Source organism: Trachurus japonicus, chromosome 12, assembly GCF_045865225.1.
Source record: "Trachurus japonicus isolate A0001 chromosome 12, Traja_1.0".
Classification (NCBI taxonomy): Eukaryota; Metazoa; Chordata; class Actinopteri; order Carangiformes; family Carangidae; genus Trachurus; species Trachurus japonicus.
Window position 1 is genome coordinate 14143930 of NC_140918.1, and position 18330 is coordinate 14162259.

Sequence of the window (18330 nt, forward strand, 5' to 3'; positions counted from 1 at the left end):
TATGCATCCATCTGTGTTGAACCAGCCTGTATGTACCAGCTGCCCAGAGTATTATCCCATTGTTCTTATATATTGTTGCAGGAACCGGATGATAAATCAAATGTATTAAGCTATTTAAGTAATTGACAACTGCAAAGAACCCAGAGGAGATTAAACCATTAGATGAAATTGCTTCATGAGACATTAACAATTTTGTGGTTTTCTTTCTGTCTTTGTGGGGAATTGTTTCATCCTTCATTCATTATAATTCAGAAGAGGAAAAACTGTACCTCCATTATGGAACAAAATCCTGGGACAGTTTTTAAATTCTTAGCTATTTATAATAGTATGCATTAAGATATTTTATTACATTATAAAGCTGGACATTTTCAGTGGTTCAAATTTTTTTTTTCAGTTGTTGTGATGTGTATTCAGCTTTCACTTAAACACCCTGGCAATCTTCCTAGTGACTGTAAGCTTATTTTGAAGTCAGATATAATTTATCATGTTTGTGACAAGGTCATTCTCCTGTCAGCAGCACTGAAGCACATGCCAGACATCTGAAGTATTTGTTCAATGCTGATATGGGTCAGCAAAGTGTGTTGATATGATTTATTAGTGCTAGTGATAATAAACTGTGATAAAACAGTTCCTTGTGTGTGTGAAGTCCCCCCCCCCCCCCACTGCCACTCACAACTGCAGTGGGACATCTCTGTGATACATCCTTTCATAACTCTGCCCCCCTGCTGAGATGAAGATTGTCACTGTGGGTAGCACACATGCAGCGCTTTTTTGACCGCAGTCGCAGTTGAGTGTGAAAGGTGAGTGAGTGTATGTTATGTAGGAGCTGTCTAAAAATAGGCACAAGCTAAGAGCAGGACCAAAATATATTTAGAGCTGCTGTTTGATAGCTATAAAGACCTGTCACACTGTACAGTATGTGGGAGTGTGTGTGTGTGTGTGTGTGTGTGTGTGTGTGTGTGTGTGTGTGTGTGTGTGTGGAGGGAGGTTTGTTTTCCCTGTCTATTCACATTACTTTGAAAAGACGGCATCTTTATAAGGTTATTCCTCTGATCAAGTTGACGTGTATTATATAGAAGAAGACGTATCGTTTTACATTATTATCTTATATTACATTACAAGAGGACATATTGTATTGATTATATTGATATTATTTTTCAATCAAAGAGAGTGGAAATGTGATCATATGTGACACCTGGCATTATAACAAAGGTGAGGCATTTACAGAATAGATTGTATTTATGCACAATATGATATTGGCTATATGTAAGTATGTTCTCCAGCTCTAAGAACACATGTAACTAAATCCTCTTTTCAAAAACAAGCTACAAACACAGGCCACATTTGGTGACACGAGCAGGGATTAAGTCACTGAGGATCATAGGAGACATCAAAAACTTCTAAATCTATTCACTAATCTCAGAGGAAACAGCACAACAGACGAGCCCCCGGTCCCCGCGGAGCTGTCAGCCAGGCTTTCCTCTGAAAACACAGAAACCACTTGGAAAACGACACAGACTTCACCCTCTCCAAGGACGTTTGTCCTCATGCAGCCCACAGGACAGGATTATTCAGGGGTATCAGGAGAACAAATTATATTGTGTGTAGCCACTGGAGATAAGAGGGGGGAATAGCTTGTTTGTGGGATCAGCTTTTGTTCAACTAGCCGTCTGCATCTAAGGACTGGATGCTCATTCACACCAGACTGCTATGTTCCAGCTGGATGAGATCAGCACGGACCCACACACATACACACACACACATACACACACACACACACAGACACACACACAGGGAAATGTGTCTGCTTTCTGCTTACATCTGGGAGTTTTCATAGAAATGTATGCATGCTGTTCAAATGAATCAGCACACATCCACTGCTGAGCACATCTGCAGAGGTGGTGGAGGAGTAATGTAGATGGTATCCCAACTTTTCACCTCCTGCCTCGCAGATATTCATGCGCACACACACACACACGGTGCCAAATCTCCTGTCTACGCCCCGCAGCAGAGCCATAAATCAAGATACATGTTCTGCATTCTGTCAGTGGGAAGTCAGTTAAAAGGGAGGAGGAGTTTTCTTTGAATTACAACACCATGACATCATGTATTAATCAAAAAAATGGCGATCAAGTTTCCTTTTAATTCTGCTTGATGATGCAATTTACAGGAAAACATGGATGAAATTCTACCTGAGAAGAGTGAGTAAGGATTTGGTCAAATTAATGAAAATGAGTCATAATAGATTTTTATTTTGAGTCATATTCAGCCTTTCCTCAGTAATCAGATGCACTGTGTTTATTTCATCATGCTCCACACTACACGGCATTCCCAGACTGGCGCCAAATTGTACAGGAAAGTCGCTGCATGAGTAAACTTGATTATTATTGTGTTAAAATGAAATAAAAATCTGATAACGCTGCAGGTTTATTCTCAGGTTTCTCTCTCTCTCTCTCCTCCCTCCTCTCTTTTCGGCTGCCAGACCCCAATGGGGCCCCGAAATACAAAAGAGACTTAGACACACCATGCACACGCACCCAGACTGCCTGGCAATGGCCAGTGGAGCAGAAAAAGTCTGAGTCTTTTCTAAAAATAACCCTGGTGTGTGTATTTGCGTGCGTGTGTGTGCGTGCTTATGTGTATAGACGGCTCACATGCCTCACTGACGACAGTAAGAAAACACAGAATTTGCCAAAGACCACACGGCGATACGGCCCCCTGAGGCACGGGATGCACACTGGTAAAGCAATTGCAGGATGGCTGCTCAGATACACAGATAAAGGTTTAACCTTGCTCACGTGTTTTTGCTGCAAAACATGTATACATTTATGCACGTGTGAGGCTAATCGTATGGGCAAACATGTTTCCAACGACGCAAAATAAGTTCAAGACATTATGGACGTGCACACGACCTGGGAACACGTCTGTTGAGCTAAAGTCAACGGAGAATAGCGTGTGTGTGTGTGTGTGTGTTTGGAAATGAGGGTTAGATTACCAACGGGCTGCTATTTCTTAATAGGACGAGGCTAAATGTCAGTGTCTTTGTCTCAACAAACTTAACATTCTTCAGTTGTACTTTGCACTAACAAACACGTTGTAGAGACTATATTCTAAACACGGCTCAGAAACATTCTTGACCCAGTCAACTCAGAGTCTAAATCCTCCGACAGCCTAAAACCCCAGAGGTGAAGAAATGAATCTTGGTCTTTGTGTATTTAAACTTCTCACCAGTTCAACCCCTGCTGCTTTTCTCCCTAAGGCTCATTCCTCTGCTTCTTCTATTATTTGAAAAACAAATGGATGGCATCTGAATGATGGGACGTAAACCCACAAAATTTCTCACTCCATTCAGGGACAGCAGATGGAAATTAGCTTACAGCTAAATCTGGCACAATATATGTTTCGAGCATTGTCCCTGTTAAATAAACAAATAAAATACAAAATTCAGCCTTAGATTTGTACTACCTGTTCGACCTGACATCCTGATGTCATCCAACCTGGCTTCATGCCTCTGCTCCTCACCTGGGCTGTGGTACTGATCAGCTTCGATGTGAACATATATGTTTTAACAGTAGGCACAGGATCACTATAGAGTGACAGGATAGTAGAGTATTAACAGCTTGATGTCGTTCTCTGTTTAACCTGCTGAATATGAACGCTTGGATTTACTTCTCCTAAGACGTACTGCTGAAACGACACTCACACGAGGTCAGGCAGAATTCTTTGGCAGTGACTTGTATGGAGTTGGCGGGTCTGGGACTTGCACTGAGCAAACGATGGGGGATTAATGTGGTTAAATTGGGTTAAATGTGATTTTAACCCCTTAAACTTTTTGGGAGGGTAATATCTGTGTGAAGCCTGATTGTTGGTTCAGGCTCTATTATTTGTATCCACTGTGACTTTCTCCTAAGGAATGAAAGGAAAAAGAGTGCACTTCAGTCTTAATCAAAGTCATATGTCTATCAGGATGTGGAAGCTACAAAGTGTGTAAACAGAGGAGGAAATGATTCCCCAAATTGTCTCCATGTGACTTACCAACCCAGACTGCACGACTTTCAATTTGGTTCAATTTCAGTTTGCTATACAGAAAAATATGGATGATAATGTATTATATTACTAAATAGTTGAATGGTACACGCATATGGAGGAGTTCAAAAGTCTGAGACCAGATGTGTCAGACTTTGGATCCATGTAGTCACAAGACACTGAAATCATTACAGAAAAAAATAAAAACCCTCTATTTTTTAATGTTAACAATTAAATCAAGCCTGAGATCGATTTTTCCGACCTGCTTTTTCCACCCCTCCTCAGAGCAGTGTCTTCCTGTTCATCTCCTTTCACTGCATGATGATGAACAGGCAACAGGTTAGCTTGGCACACAATGAGATATGAGTCATAGTCTATTATAATACACTGTTTTACAGGGCTTATTAAGCTGTAACAGATTTTTTTTTATGTTACAAAAACAATGAAAAAAACCCACAATTTTCCATTTTTGTAGAAGTTTGTAGCAAGCATTTGCATTTCAGCAACTTTCTTCTAAATTACTCTTATCTGCTCAAATATTCAGAAAGTTGCAGAGCTGAACTAAGATGTTCAGAGCTCCTAGAAGATGGATAAAAACTGGTAAAAAGAAGTTTTTGCAGTGTAAATTCCATTTATCCTCCGACATCCATACGGCAGCAAGAGAGAAGCGCTTCAATGATCCGGGATGTAACAACTGTGACTGCATTTACTGCCCCTCAAAAGATTAACACCTCCCATCACTACAAAAATAAACGCTTCAACACATTGATTATGCATGAATAATCCTTTATGTTGCGGCGTAATTGACTATGTTTCACAGACGGATCGAAACCATGGAAATAGACCAACTGCAGAGCCGAAGCATCTCAAACATTAGGTAATCAATAGGCGTCCCGGCTGAACAGTGCTGAGAGAGTGTGCATTGAAAACCTGTGGTGTGTAAATATAATTTGTCTAATTGCATTTAGATTGGCCTGTCAGTCTTCTGACTGCGTTAAGTGCGCACTGTTATTTTTGAGAGTATTTTTAGTTCTGGTTTGACTTCCCAGGAGTGACTGTTAGATCCTTGATGAATAGCAGCCCTGAGGGAATGTGATCCCAAAGTCAGAAAACACATGCTTCGAAAAAATGAGTGACTTTATCATGAAATCATCCTCTGGGCAACGGCATGCCTAATTTTAATGTAGTTGCAAAAATATGATTCTTTCTCGATGTCAAAGCTTAATAATAGTATTGGTTGCATGGCACATATTAGTAAACCAAGCAAATAAGTGGACACAGCTTGGTTTGTTTGATGATAATCGTTGCCATTTTTTGATAAGTGTCTGCACTTCCTCGTAGATCTTGGCCAGAGAGTTGAAAGAAAATAAGTAAACTGAGACAAAAAACAGAGTACTGGGCTCTGTCTCTGAGGGGTATTGAAGGAACAATGGGGCCTTTGTGAGAGCCAGAAAATACAAGAAAATATAAAGAAAAAAGATTTAATTAAGGCACAAACTGACGTTTAAACAAAGAACCACGGGAGACAGATCACAAAAGCAAATGCTGGACTCTGTGGGGGATCTGTTATGATTATCACGCAATCAAATCCATATATGAAGCTGATGTCTGGTGTTTTCATGAGACTATGACTCGGCTTCACAAAATTTATTCATAATGATACTCTGAGTATTTTTATCTTGCAGCTCTTCCTTTGTTTTATGAAAGCCTTGAGAAAACATCCCTGATATGTTTTGCCCCTATAATTTTCTTTGATGTGTAATTACATAACTGCCTAATGTTTTTTTTTTTGTTTTTTTCATTGTTTGAATTCATGCCACAGGAAATATTTTTCCAAGTTGCTTTTGCAAATAAAAGGAAATTTGGGGATAAAATAAACTTGTGGTTGAAGTCGAGGGAGTGTGATCTTGCATGATTCTGTGAGAACGTGAGAGCTTGTGTAATGGGATGGCAGATGTTAATACACACTCTCTCTCACACACACACACATATTTATAATGTACAATGGCAAAACCACAATTTTCAGTAATATTTGAAAATAAACTCAGTGACCTTCACACAGGATACTGACTCACTCCTACTTAAGCTACATAATATACCAGATACAAAAGGTGCATTGTCTGCACATTTGTTTGTGTGTGCGCTTGTGTGTGTGATTTTAATTCAGAGGGAGAGTACAGTGTGTGTGTGTGTGTGTGTGTGTGCACATTGTACTTGATCTGACTCTCCTCTGCCTCCTGTTATTCAGCACAACTCAGGAGATGGCTGCTTCCTGTATAAGTACTTCCCATGTCACAGGATGTTAATGAACAATGCCGATACAACGTCACCTCTGTGAGCTGCTCTGAAAAGCTGTCATGTTACCCACGCCAGAAACTGGTGCTATCCATTAAAATGTTATTGACATTTTATGACCAGCCAATGACCTTTCTGGGTGGAATTTTAATGGATGCCGTCTCACAATCTTTTCCAAAGCTGGCAGTTATGCACAGACCGGCCATCAGGAGCACCAGTGGGCCAATTATTCCCAATTGGCTGCGACCACCATGGGGCGAGGCATGAATATATATTTTCTTACCATGCTACATTGCCAAGATAAATTACATAACTGTTTTTCAGTAACTTAATGACAGTTGGCTATTGAGGGATGGAATTTTTAATTATATCTCGCAAACTATTAGAGTCAGCAGAGATGATAGATTTGTCGCTTAAAATTACTGACACGTGCTTCCTAGGTCATGTTGTGCGCTCATGTTGTACAGTACACTCACATCAATTCAAGAGCTCCAGATGCATGAAAACATCAAAGAAGAAATCTAATAATATCTCTATCAATCACGCTAATGGGCTGAACGGGTAAAAGAGATTCTAAGGAAAGATGATAAGCCATCCAGTCAACCCTGTATGGTCTTTTCTAAGTTCACTTTGTTTAGTTTGTTGGTTTAGTTGGTTGGTGGTTTGTATCCAAGTGTCTTAAGTTATTGCAGCTGCAGAGCCAATGTTGATACAGTCATTACTTTACCCATTATAATAAATAACATAACAGTGGTCAAGTTGGATTGAATATGCTTATACAGTGTTTACTGTAATGCTGTTCTCATAGAGACATGACGTACTTCACTATTGTCTTGACGCAATGGTCAAATGAGTGTTAACCTTTATGTAGGTTGATCTTATTAACAGTTCAACTGGTCATTCTTTTCATTCATATATTATTATGGTGAAGTCATGTTAATGTATATATGGGTCACTACAAAAGTATTTTACCATGTTTTGACAGTCATGTGAGTGACGTCTATCGCATTGTCACACTGTCGTGATGCTGCAACACTGGGCTGGTGGCCAACCCCTCAGAAACTAATTCTACTCCGCTTCAATCCCCGCCTACAGATCCGTAGTGTTGAGCTCCACACTGAACGTGGTAACACTTTAAGAAAGAGGTCAGGTCCTGTGAGGTGCAGGTGGTTCTTTGGGCCAAAGTGACAGGAGCTGAGAGAGGCGGGTTTCCATAAGAAGCAGAACTATTTCTAGGAAAGCAGAGTGTCGGGTTGAGACAAATGGCATTCAGGAGGGAAGGGAGGAATGCTGCGAATGAGATTCTGAGAGCGGCAGCCCGAGAATGATGCGGGTCACACACCCGCTCATCAAAAGGTCGCACTTCACTTCCAAGTGGAAGTAAACAACACATAGTAGTCATGGAATAACTGACTTTACCGCTGGCCGCCATTTGCAAACTGACAGACTAGATTAAAGCATCTGCTCCCTACGATTTTTATTTCAAGCTCAAGTCCAACTTACACGCCTCATTGAATTTGTTATATAATGCAAATCCATTAGCCTCAGCATCTTTAAAAGGCAGCGCAACTAGCGTCATTCATTTTTATGTAAGATGAATTCCACTGAGAGTATGCTGATGCATAAGTGAAAATAAAACTTAAAAGGAATGATACACATCAGTGGTTATACATTCTGAACTGCTGCGGTGCGTGCCAAGGCCTTCTGAAGAAAAATCAACTGAAGATGTTATGAAAGTGTTTTCAAAATTAAATAAAATGAAAATAAAAGTCAACCTCCTGGTGGACTTTTGTGTTTTGTAGAATATCATTACAGCTTTGTGTCACAATTAGAGCTTGTGTGAGTTGTTTACCGAGCCAAAAGTCCCAAACAAAATACCATGCTTAAGATGAAATTGCAAAAATAATGATTTTTTAAAAAATCCACCGAGACTGGAGCCAGAAGATATCCTTTGACTTATTTTTTTACACAGCACAGAGAACAGCTCTATCCTGTTAATTATTTTTTCAGGGCGAGAAATGAATGGATGCCAGGGTGAAATGAATACTGGCTTGCTGCCAGGCTGAATGGGACCAGTATTATTAAATGTGGGACATAGTACAGTAAAGTGTAATCACAGCAGGAAGAAGCCAACAGCCAACAACCTTTAGGTGAGGACAACACATTTCAGTGTCCGGGAGGAAAACGTTATTCAACCCAGTGAGATGTCTTTTCTTCTCTTTTTTTTAATAGCTCATGCCTTATTGTAACAATTCTGAACTTTGGCTTCCCTTTCTCTACCTCCTGGGCCGATTGTTCCCTTGACCCTGTTCTCATCCTGTGAGGACAGCGTGTCATCATCCCACCAGCATTGTTCACCCTGACTCCGGCCTTCTGGGGAGTGTGAGTGTGAGTGTGATTGTGTGTATGGGCTGTTTCTGTATATGCGCTGCTGCACAGTTGGCGCGTGTCGAAAACATTTCAAACCTAGCCAGGGTTTTCGTGCTGATGTGGGCCACACAGCTGGCATGAAGATAAAGTACACTGCGTTCTTGTTATCTCACTGTATGTACAATTTTTTACTGCAGACAGGACACGCAAGGACCCGTACTGTACAAAAAGATTAAGTCTGTCAAAGTGTATCCTATTCTGAAACATGTGCAAATGGCTTCCTAATGGTAGTAAGAGAGCATTTAAAAGCATTTAACACTAATTTCATCTGAGTATATAGAATATTTCCTCCTTGTTACTTTGCTGCAGAATCCCTCTTATGATTATTGTAGAGAACATTATCTTGACTATTCTTGCTATCTAATCTATGCTCTCTATAATACACACTTTATCCTAACACTTGAATTACTGAGTGACATAATTTAGTGGTGTGGGAGACAACACAAGAGGGAACACTCATTAATCTTTGCTATTTTAGGGCAAAGCATTGAGAGAGCTGGTGAGAGTGTCCGCATGGTCAAATCTCAGCGCTCAAAATATCTGTGTGTGTGTGCACGGTTTTGACAGACATGTAACTTCATAAAGGGTGAAATGAAAATTTAGTTTGTTTAAGGTTAATGAGAGACTTTAGTCATGGTTAAATTGGATAATTATCTGATCAAAATTCAGGCTAGAGCAGTTCTTGTTGGGAATTAAACGTGGATCTTTACTTATGAAGCTGTGCCCACTCTCCATGGTGACCACTGTGTTCAAGAACATTATTATGCTTGGAAACACTTTGCACTATATCTATTGCTTCAGTTTGACTGTGTTTCTTTAACTAAATCCGTTTGTGGTGGAAGAACTAATTAATTACCATTGTCCAGATTTGGAGGATACAAGTAGCAAAGAACAGGTCACGTCATCTAGTGCCGTAGTCTACTTTGATCAGTATAGACTACTATGTGTGACTCTGCGTGAGTGTGCGCATGTTTGTGTCTTCAAAAAACTATCTATCTACATTTATGTAACCAATTCCCATTTCAGACAAAGCACTGCTATGGCAACAAGCACTGTAAACACCTCCATTCAAACATACACAAGACACAACTATCAAACAAGGGGCCTTCTGGATCGTGTCTTGGATTGGGTGAACGTCAGGACGGGGTTTTGTTGTACTGGTGACAGCATCCAAAGTTCTGTCACTAATGACATGAATGTATACACTGCGGGGCACTGAGGTGGGCAGAGAGCATGAGTCTGCTGAAAAAAGTCCAGCCACTAAGTGCCGTGGCATTAGGCCATCAGAGTCTTACGCGAGTAACACATCATCAAATGTAGTCTGCTGACAGTAACAACCGTATTTCCCCTTCTTGTTTCCAACGCTGCATGTGATTTTCCCTCTGCGTTAATGTATTAGTCGTGTTTATGGTCATCGTCTTTATTTACTCTGTCAAACCTGCTGATCGTAAATGAAACAATTCCTTGTCTCATGATTTCCCGGCTTTGGTGGAATGATTTGACTTGCAACGTGTCATGTTATATTACCCTCAGTGGACACTCCTGCTGTTGCCTTGTTGCCCTAATTTTGTCAAATGTTCCTACTGTTAGCAAATGTGATGCATGGAAGCAATATGCAACAGTGTGGATGGAGTTATAAGAAATGAACCAGAGATATTTGTGTGCTAACATTGTTTAACCTCTTCTGTTTTGTTCCTCTGTTCCAATGGGAAACAACCAGGAGCAAATTATTTTTAGAGTCAGTTTCAAAGGAAGCCGATATGGCCCTGGTTCACATTGTATTGCAGCAGCAATATCAGAGTTAATGGATGGAAACAGCATGTTCCCACACTCCTTCACACAACGGTTCACAGTAGTAGCTAACTATCCAGGTAGCTCATTAAACCCGTCCGCCAGTAATCGCAAACACCAGACAATTCCTAGCACATAAACAAAAAAGAATGCTAGCTTCATTAGCTTGGGATTAGCCTTTGTGGTCGGGATTTGTGAAAGTGTTTAAATCCATGTGGAGCCTTGTGAGTGTTTTAGTGGCAGAAAAAGAGACTATAAGAGAACGGATATACAGGGTGAGTTTTTTGGCCATGTGGGAGCTTCCCTGGAAAAAGAAGGATTAGTGTGGGAAGCTTTGAACCCTCATGAGGTCGCAAGGAGTGAGCAAGTTCACTAAGATAAATAGGTCTCATTTCAGGGGAGAAATAGTAAAAATGTATTACTTTATTTTTGGAAATGATCTTAAATAATCCAGCAGGTGTTGTGTAAAAACCTCTGACTCTTTACCCACAGGGGTTTGAATTCCTCTGGTTAAACTAAGGTCAAATGTTTCAAACAGATATTAAATGCATTGTTTATTTCTATTTAATGCTTCCTTGTCTCTGTTTCTTTCTGTTTTCAACAAATCTAAGTATAAAGCATAAAACTACAGAAATAAAGAAATCAAAAGATTCCATGATAGTTACCATCTCTCCAATCAATAGGAGCTGTCTACACAGATATATTTTGAAAACCGGAGATTTATAGTGAAAACACATGTTCCCACATTTAAATTTGATGCTGACTTTAGGCAGGGAAAAAAGTAAATGTAATAAGCAGATGTGAAGAATTTATGTAATAAGAAGACATTTCATTTGTCAGTTACAATAAAGTGTCTGTAAGGACTAAGTGAATGTGATAACTCTTCCCAGAAGACTCTTATTTGTTATCACAGTTACTCAACAGGGAATGATGCTTCCCCTTCCTGTCAGTGTGACTGGTTATCTGTGGAGCCAGGATATCTTCTGTTCATGTCTTAGTCGGTCAGAGGACACCCTCCAAGAAAAATGTGAATATTTAGTAAACACGATGTAAACAAAACAGGATGATTGACTATTGCCAAACCCCGCCCACACTCAGTGACGGCTTAACAATCTCAACTAAGCCTGTGAGGCCTGTCAAGATTTGTATTTATCCACATGTTGACGTGGCGTGCATGGAGCTCTAGTAAGATTTGAGCCTATATATCGACAAAAGGTGGTGTGTTTTCACCCAAAATATAATCAGAAAATTCATAAGTGTGTGCGAGTCATAACTTCTTACTTACTCTTACTATTGAAGCCAAGGTTGCAAATAGCAGGGATAGACAGAGTTGGGTGGAATAATGGAAACAGAATGTGTGGTTGTGTTTGGTTGTATAGTAGAAAAGTGAATATTTTAGTTTTATCCGAGGCAGGGCCGTTGTATAGGGGAGAAAGGTGATGATAATTCTAGGGGCCCAGCGACCATAGGGCCCACAAAAAAACCCAGTAGTCTAATCTTTGTATGACTGAATTATTCTGCATATGACCCTGACTAATACTCATAGTAATGCTGCATTAGCATCGAAACAAAGTAGGCTAAATAAAAAATGATAATACATACGTAGTCTAAGAAAAAAAACTGGAAAAGTTAGGGGGTAGGGGCCCACTTTAGTATTCTTTCAGGGGGCCCAGAATCCCTAGCAACGGCCCTGTCCGAGGGCAGGACTTGCAGAAGGAACCACTGTGTTGTATGCATATTGAATAAAGATTAGAGTTCCTTTGCTTTTTATTCGACTGCACATACATGAAATTAAAAGAAAGATTTGTCTGGAAATTTCTAGACAACACTTAAGCTCTTAATCCTCACACTGAGGGAGAAGTCCCTGATTTCACAACAAGGGGCAAGAATTCCTTCCTGTATGAAAAAAAAAAGTACTGTCTGCTTACTCTGCTATGTCTTATGTAACTATTTTTTCCTTTCCAAGTAATCTCCTATATGACTTACTGGCTTCCACACTTCTGATGGACTCCTGCAAGTGAGGTTATTGAAATTTTATTGTGAGCTGTGAAGTGAATCTCCATTAACTGGGAAACAACGGCTTCAGTTCACTCACGTTTCTGTCAATAAGTACTTTAGTGGCCGGACACTGAGCTGACTGTTCTGAAAGCTTGTTCAGTCCACTCAGTAAATATTTACATGTTACTCATTTAGCATTTCAGAGGACATATCCAGAATGGCTGCATCCCACATGGATTTGAACCCCGGAGACCTTTTGTCCCTTCCAGGCCAAATAGCAGTTCAGTCAAACAGGAGAAAACGCTTGTGTTTACCTACAAAACCACCCATTCAGTGTGTCGCCATGCTGTCACAGATGAAAGGCTGATTTTTCTGCACACATTGGCAGCTGGCAAATGATCTGCGGCGTCTCTTTTGTCTCATATTGGGACAAAAACACTTGAGGGGACGACAGCGGCACTCATCGATACCTCATTTTTCTAAATTGTTTCCAAGAACCTCTTATGCAGTTCATTCAGTAAAAAACAAACTATAATTAGCTCTGATCATGCGCGCTGACCCATGTGAGGTACGCATCACAGTCTTGATATCAACAAGTGCTGTTCCCCTCTCATATTATAACCTTGGAGCTAAGATTAGGTAAACTACATGAAATAGGCACATTAGGGCCTGGGGAATGATGAGAGGTCAGCGCTAATAGGTTTTGGTAGAGATGTAACTGAGATACTTGAAGATGGCTTTAACAGTACACAAAGTTTACTAATATTTTTGTACATGGGACAGAAATAGCATGTTTAGGTTCCGGTAAGTGTTTGTCCTCCTTATCACAGTGCAGTGGACATTTAATGGTTTTCCAGTAAATTGAAGAAGACACTATGTTCTGAAGGTACAAAACCTCAGACTTGTTTCCTTTCACTAAAGCTAACAGGTCTATTTATAAGGTAAAACACTGCTGTTGTTGTTGGATTTCCAGCTGGAGTCTGATGTCACACATCAGACCTACAGGTCAATGCACACAATATTGTGCACGTATACACACAACGTACAGTTTGTATAGGTTCTTCCATGTTTGCGCATCTGTTTGATATTTTGGATTAAGCCCCTAGGACAAAGGTGAGTCAGTCTGAAGAGGCTGTGTGTACTGTTTGCCTAGCATTAGATTATCCTGTAGTGCTCTGCCTGGTTACATTAGCCTAACAAATTGAAGCATAACATGTTGTTTCTGTAGTTCTGACCGTAGCCTCAGTAAATTTCAATGTTCTCCTTTTATGACTAAAGCAGGGATGTTTAATTCACTTCAGAAGCATTAATTTAGCTGTGCGGTGGTGCAAAGGTTTGTTTCAGACAGAAATAACAGATTGGCTGAATACATGTGCACCACCATTAAATAGATATTGCCTGTTCAAGTGTTGAATTTTGCTCAAGCTAAACATGAGATTTCATCTCCTTATTATTGCCACTTTTAAATACAAAAAGGTTATTAATGAATTGTTTTCATGCCGTATATGTAGATCGTATCACAAAAAGCAGAGAGGACTGATGATGTAAAGATGATAAAGGATAGAAACAGTCGCGCCTCCATCTGAGTCTGCTATATTGTGCTTACTCACAGTGTGTGTCAGTTTCCCTCATTTCCCTTCACAATCTCTTTATCACGAGAGAAAATCATAAGATCACAAGATATTTTATAATGACGCTGGTCACCTCACTGGAAGCACAGTTACGCCAGTTTTACAACCATTATGATTCATCTTGTTAGTGCCCATTCCAGCAAACCAACTGTATTTATCTTTCTGAGTGTGTGTGTGCGTTCGTGACCACGTAACACCGACCATTAGCGCACCTGTTTCCGAGTCTGGATGCATGTTAACCTATTTTCATTTTATACCGTGCACCTCTCTGTGTATCCTTGACACAACGCAGGAATGTAAGCCACAGCACGACCACCAGTAAACACATTAAAATTGTTTCCTCCCAGCATCTGGAAAGACAGCCGATATTTATCCAGATTTCAAACAAACATTCAGAGCCCATAAACAAAATGTTTGGCCTGCTTAACCCAAAAGCGCTGCGTTAGATCCCCATGTGTCTGTGTGGATGCAACACATTCACAAGCTGACAAGAGATGACAGATAGTGTGATTTCTGGAAGAACAAGTAGGATTTGAGGGTTTTGGACAGCAGAATTAGAGTTTAATTCGATGGCCGGCTCGGAAAGAACGTGAGGTCGTTTACTCTTATATGGCCATTTACAGCATGCCTCTCACCTTGGGATGGAAATGAGCATTTTTCTGTCTCTGAAGACCCAATGTGGCTAAAAGCTGTCAGTGGAAACAGATCAGTCAGTGGATTTTTTTATTACCTCTGGGCTTCTCATTCTTTTAAATTTCCATTTTAGCTGTTAAACCAGCTGAGCAGTTTACTGGTGCTATTACGGTGAATGCAAAAGACTCTCTTTATCAACCAGCCACATGGTAGTCACTCTTGTTGCTCATATTTTCTTTGGCCTCAGTGTTTGGCGACTAATCCATTTGGAAAAAGTTTCACAAAGACCATGAACAGCAGATTTAAAGCTGTCCTTTACAGGGTAACAAATGATGGCAAATGATATCAGTGCAGGTGAGGTTTTTATGTTGCTAATTATGTAACATTACGACACATGAAGCAAATACTCATGTAGTTTTGGTTGCACATTTGCCTTGAAAACAACTCCGTCTTGTAAGGTTCCATTATTATTTCATAGCGTGGCGAATGTGCAGGTCACAACTTGTCCACGAGAGTGTTTTGGAGTTTGATGAGGGAAATACCGTGCAGCTTGCGTCTCTGCTCCACCAATCTCAAAACAGCTTGCACCAATAATTAAAGGTAATAAACCTACTCCTAGGACAATAGGGATTATGGCAATAGGCAGATTTGCCAAAATGTTGAAATATCCCTTTAAGGCAGTTGTTAGTTTCAGTAACACTAATCAAATTTGACTTAAGAAAGACTCACACATAAATGGATAAGTTCTCTAGTCAAACAAGAATCAGTATGGGCCAACAGTCTCTCTTATTTCGTCCTAGCAATGACAACCAGCAGTGATATCTTTGCAAGTCAATTTTTGCGATGAACCGTGAAAACAGATCGGATCTAAATTCTGATTCTGATCACAGACAAAACACCTCAAACAAATTTTTGTCATACTAGAGTGTGTTTTGCGTTTAAGATCAATGTCAGTTATCTTCTGGTTTACTCATCACCTTTCAAATCGTTTCGGAAAAGCGATATTAAAAGCAGACTTGATTTACAATGTTTGACTACTATTTTTCACCCATGAGTAGCAGGAATAACACTTTCTTTTAAGTGATTGTCAAGAAACATTTTTTTACTCAAACAAACTGACATTACTCCTCTAGACTTGCTCTCTGTCTGTCTCGCACTGATGATATGCCACAGAGGAGATCAAGTGAGAGGAAAAGGTGCAGAGTGGAAAGAAACACAGGACCAGAGTTGCTACTTGTTAAAGGGCAAGTAAACACTGCCTGGCAAGAGACGTGACAGACTGAGAAAGACTGAGAAGGGAGGGGGGTGTTCACATTATAAAAGGAGAGACAGCACAGACACACATACTAACCATATAAACAGCCTATAGCTTTAAGTGTACAGAAGTGCATGGGCCCTTTCTTTCCATATGAAGTCACAGTAAAGAGTCTTGGATTGATGGATTTGAAAAAGCTTCAGTAACATCTGGAAACTCCATTTGGTCACTCTATACATCTGAATGAAATCCATACAAACTACGACAAAGTAGAGTTTCTTTACTCCTGCATGTATTGAATATTAATTGCATGGAAACTAAGGTTTGATTCATATTTTTGATATTAAAACTAGTTTCAACTACTGTTAGTAGGAACATCTGTGAAGTCTGCTGCCTTATGCCCTGATGAAGGCCACAGAGCACGGCCAAATATCTTGGTTTTTTAAAACTCATTTCACTTCTGTGAAATAGAGACTTTTTAACCTTTATACCAAAGAAGAGTTGCCTTGGTTTCTGTTTTTTCAAATATGTTTTAACTACGACTGAATAAAATGTTCTGCAAAATACGATACATCAAAGATTGTTTGAAATTGTTTCATGGTTAAACTAACTGTGATTTCGCCTTCACTTTCCAATGTTTAAAGAAAATTGTTCCTTTTCATGTTTTCACCCCATCACTTCACAGAGACAGCTTGTACACCCCTGATGTGTAAGAACTAATTATAACCAGATTTCTGCCCATTCCATCACCGTAGTGCTGCAAAGCAGGGCCGACAAGTTTGGGAAACTCTGAAGTTGTCGTGAAATGAAGGCAGTGTGTTCATGCAGACTCAGGAATCTGTGTTGTCTGGTCTTCGCTGATCTCTTGGTCAAAGGTTGGACACGCACGCATACATGGACAAAAACACACGCACCCACGTTCTGCACCTAGAGATGTCACAAGATTTATGAATGAGGAGGGAGATGACAGATCATTTTAAATAATGGAAACACAAGCCTCAAAGGAACAGTGTCCATGACGCCAATAGGTAGTAAAATTACCCTCGAATCTGCCAAGACCAATATGCTCCAGCCCTCTCTGCTGCATTCCTCCTCTGCACGGCTCACACACACTGCCATTTAAGGCTGCCAAGTGTGCTGACAGACTCTGGGAAGGCAGATGTAGATAAAAAGGAGCAGTGCCTCTGATATTCTATAGTGATAACGTGAGCACTTAATCACTTCTGTCATTTACCTATCACAAAGTCAGTGGGATGTCTGTGGAGCCCCCATATCACTATTTTTTTCTTCCCTTTTCTTTTCTTTTGCTTGTGTTGCTTCTTTGAGAGGCAGCCATGACCAAACAGATACTGATGATTGTAGGTGTCCAGGTGTGGAGCTCAAACGAAACTACCATAAATAGAGTTGTTGGGAGAAATCATTGCAGAGACAATGACCTGTCTGAGTGTTATCTTAGGAAATTATAAACTTTATTACTTCATAGTTAATAAGAAAACAAGTCCCACTGAGATTTCTCAATTATCGTCATGACTTCACCTTGGCCAAAGTGAAGTGAGAAGAGGCATGACGCACATGGCTCTGAGGCCGCTGGGATAACATGATTTGACACATGCTTCCCTCTGTTGGACAACTCACGCAACTGTCCAGCTGCACATTCACTGCATAAGTCTGTTTCAAATAAAGAAATAAAGTCTAATTATTGTGATCCAAAGCAGAAATGACATTCCTTATTTCACTACTCTGCTTTTTTTACTTGTAACTTTTAATGGCGTCTTTACTAGTATGTCAAAACTGCTGACAATACTCTGTTTCTCCATAAGAGTAAACCCCCAAAAACTTTTAACTACAATTGTAGTATGAAAAATCCTCTTAAACATTTTGTAAATACTGATTATACAATGGATAGTAAAGTTAAAAATCTACCGTAATTGTAACCATGTGGGGAACACATGCCTAAAAATGTCATAATTCCATAACATAATTTTTCTCTCTGCTGCAGATGCTAATGTTTTCTATATAAGGGATATTAGAGCTCAATGAAACAATCTACAATCTGTATTAATATGCATTATATAGGTATTTTAATTTTGTAAATGAATGAGACTTGTATAAGTGCTGTGCAAAAAGGCCAAATATGCAAATATATGGTGATATAAGGTGTTTGCTTTAGCAGTAAAATGTATTTGTTGTCATTTTGTCTTAAACTTTTGATGTTGTATTGTTTATTGTGTTGATGTGGAGGGGAACTCGTAAGACTATATGGCAAGGTTA

At 39.8% G+C, this 18330-nt stretch overlaps 1 protein-coding gene across 4 annotated transcripts in view; it reads right to left on the reverse strand.

Annotated features, from left to right (window-relative positions):
• The window catches only part of rgs3a (regulator of G protein signaling 3a), a 148487-nt gene that overhangs the window by 17381 nt on the left and 112776 nt on the right, over window positions 1-18330 (reverse strand). The window lies entirely within an intron of this gene.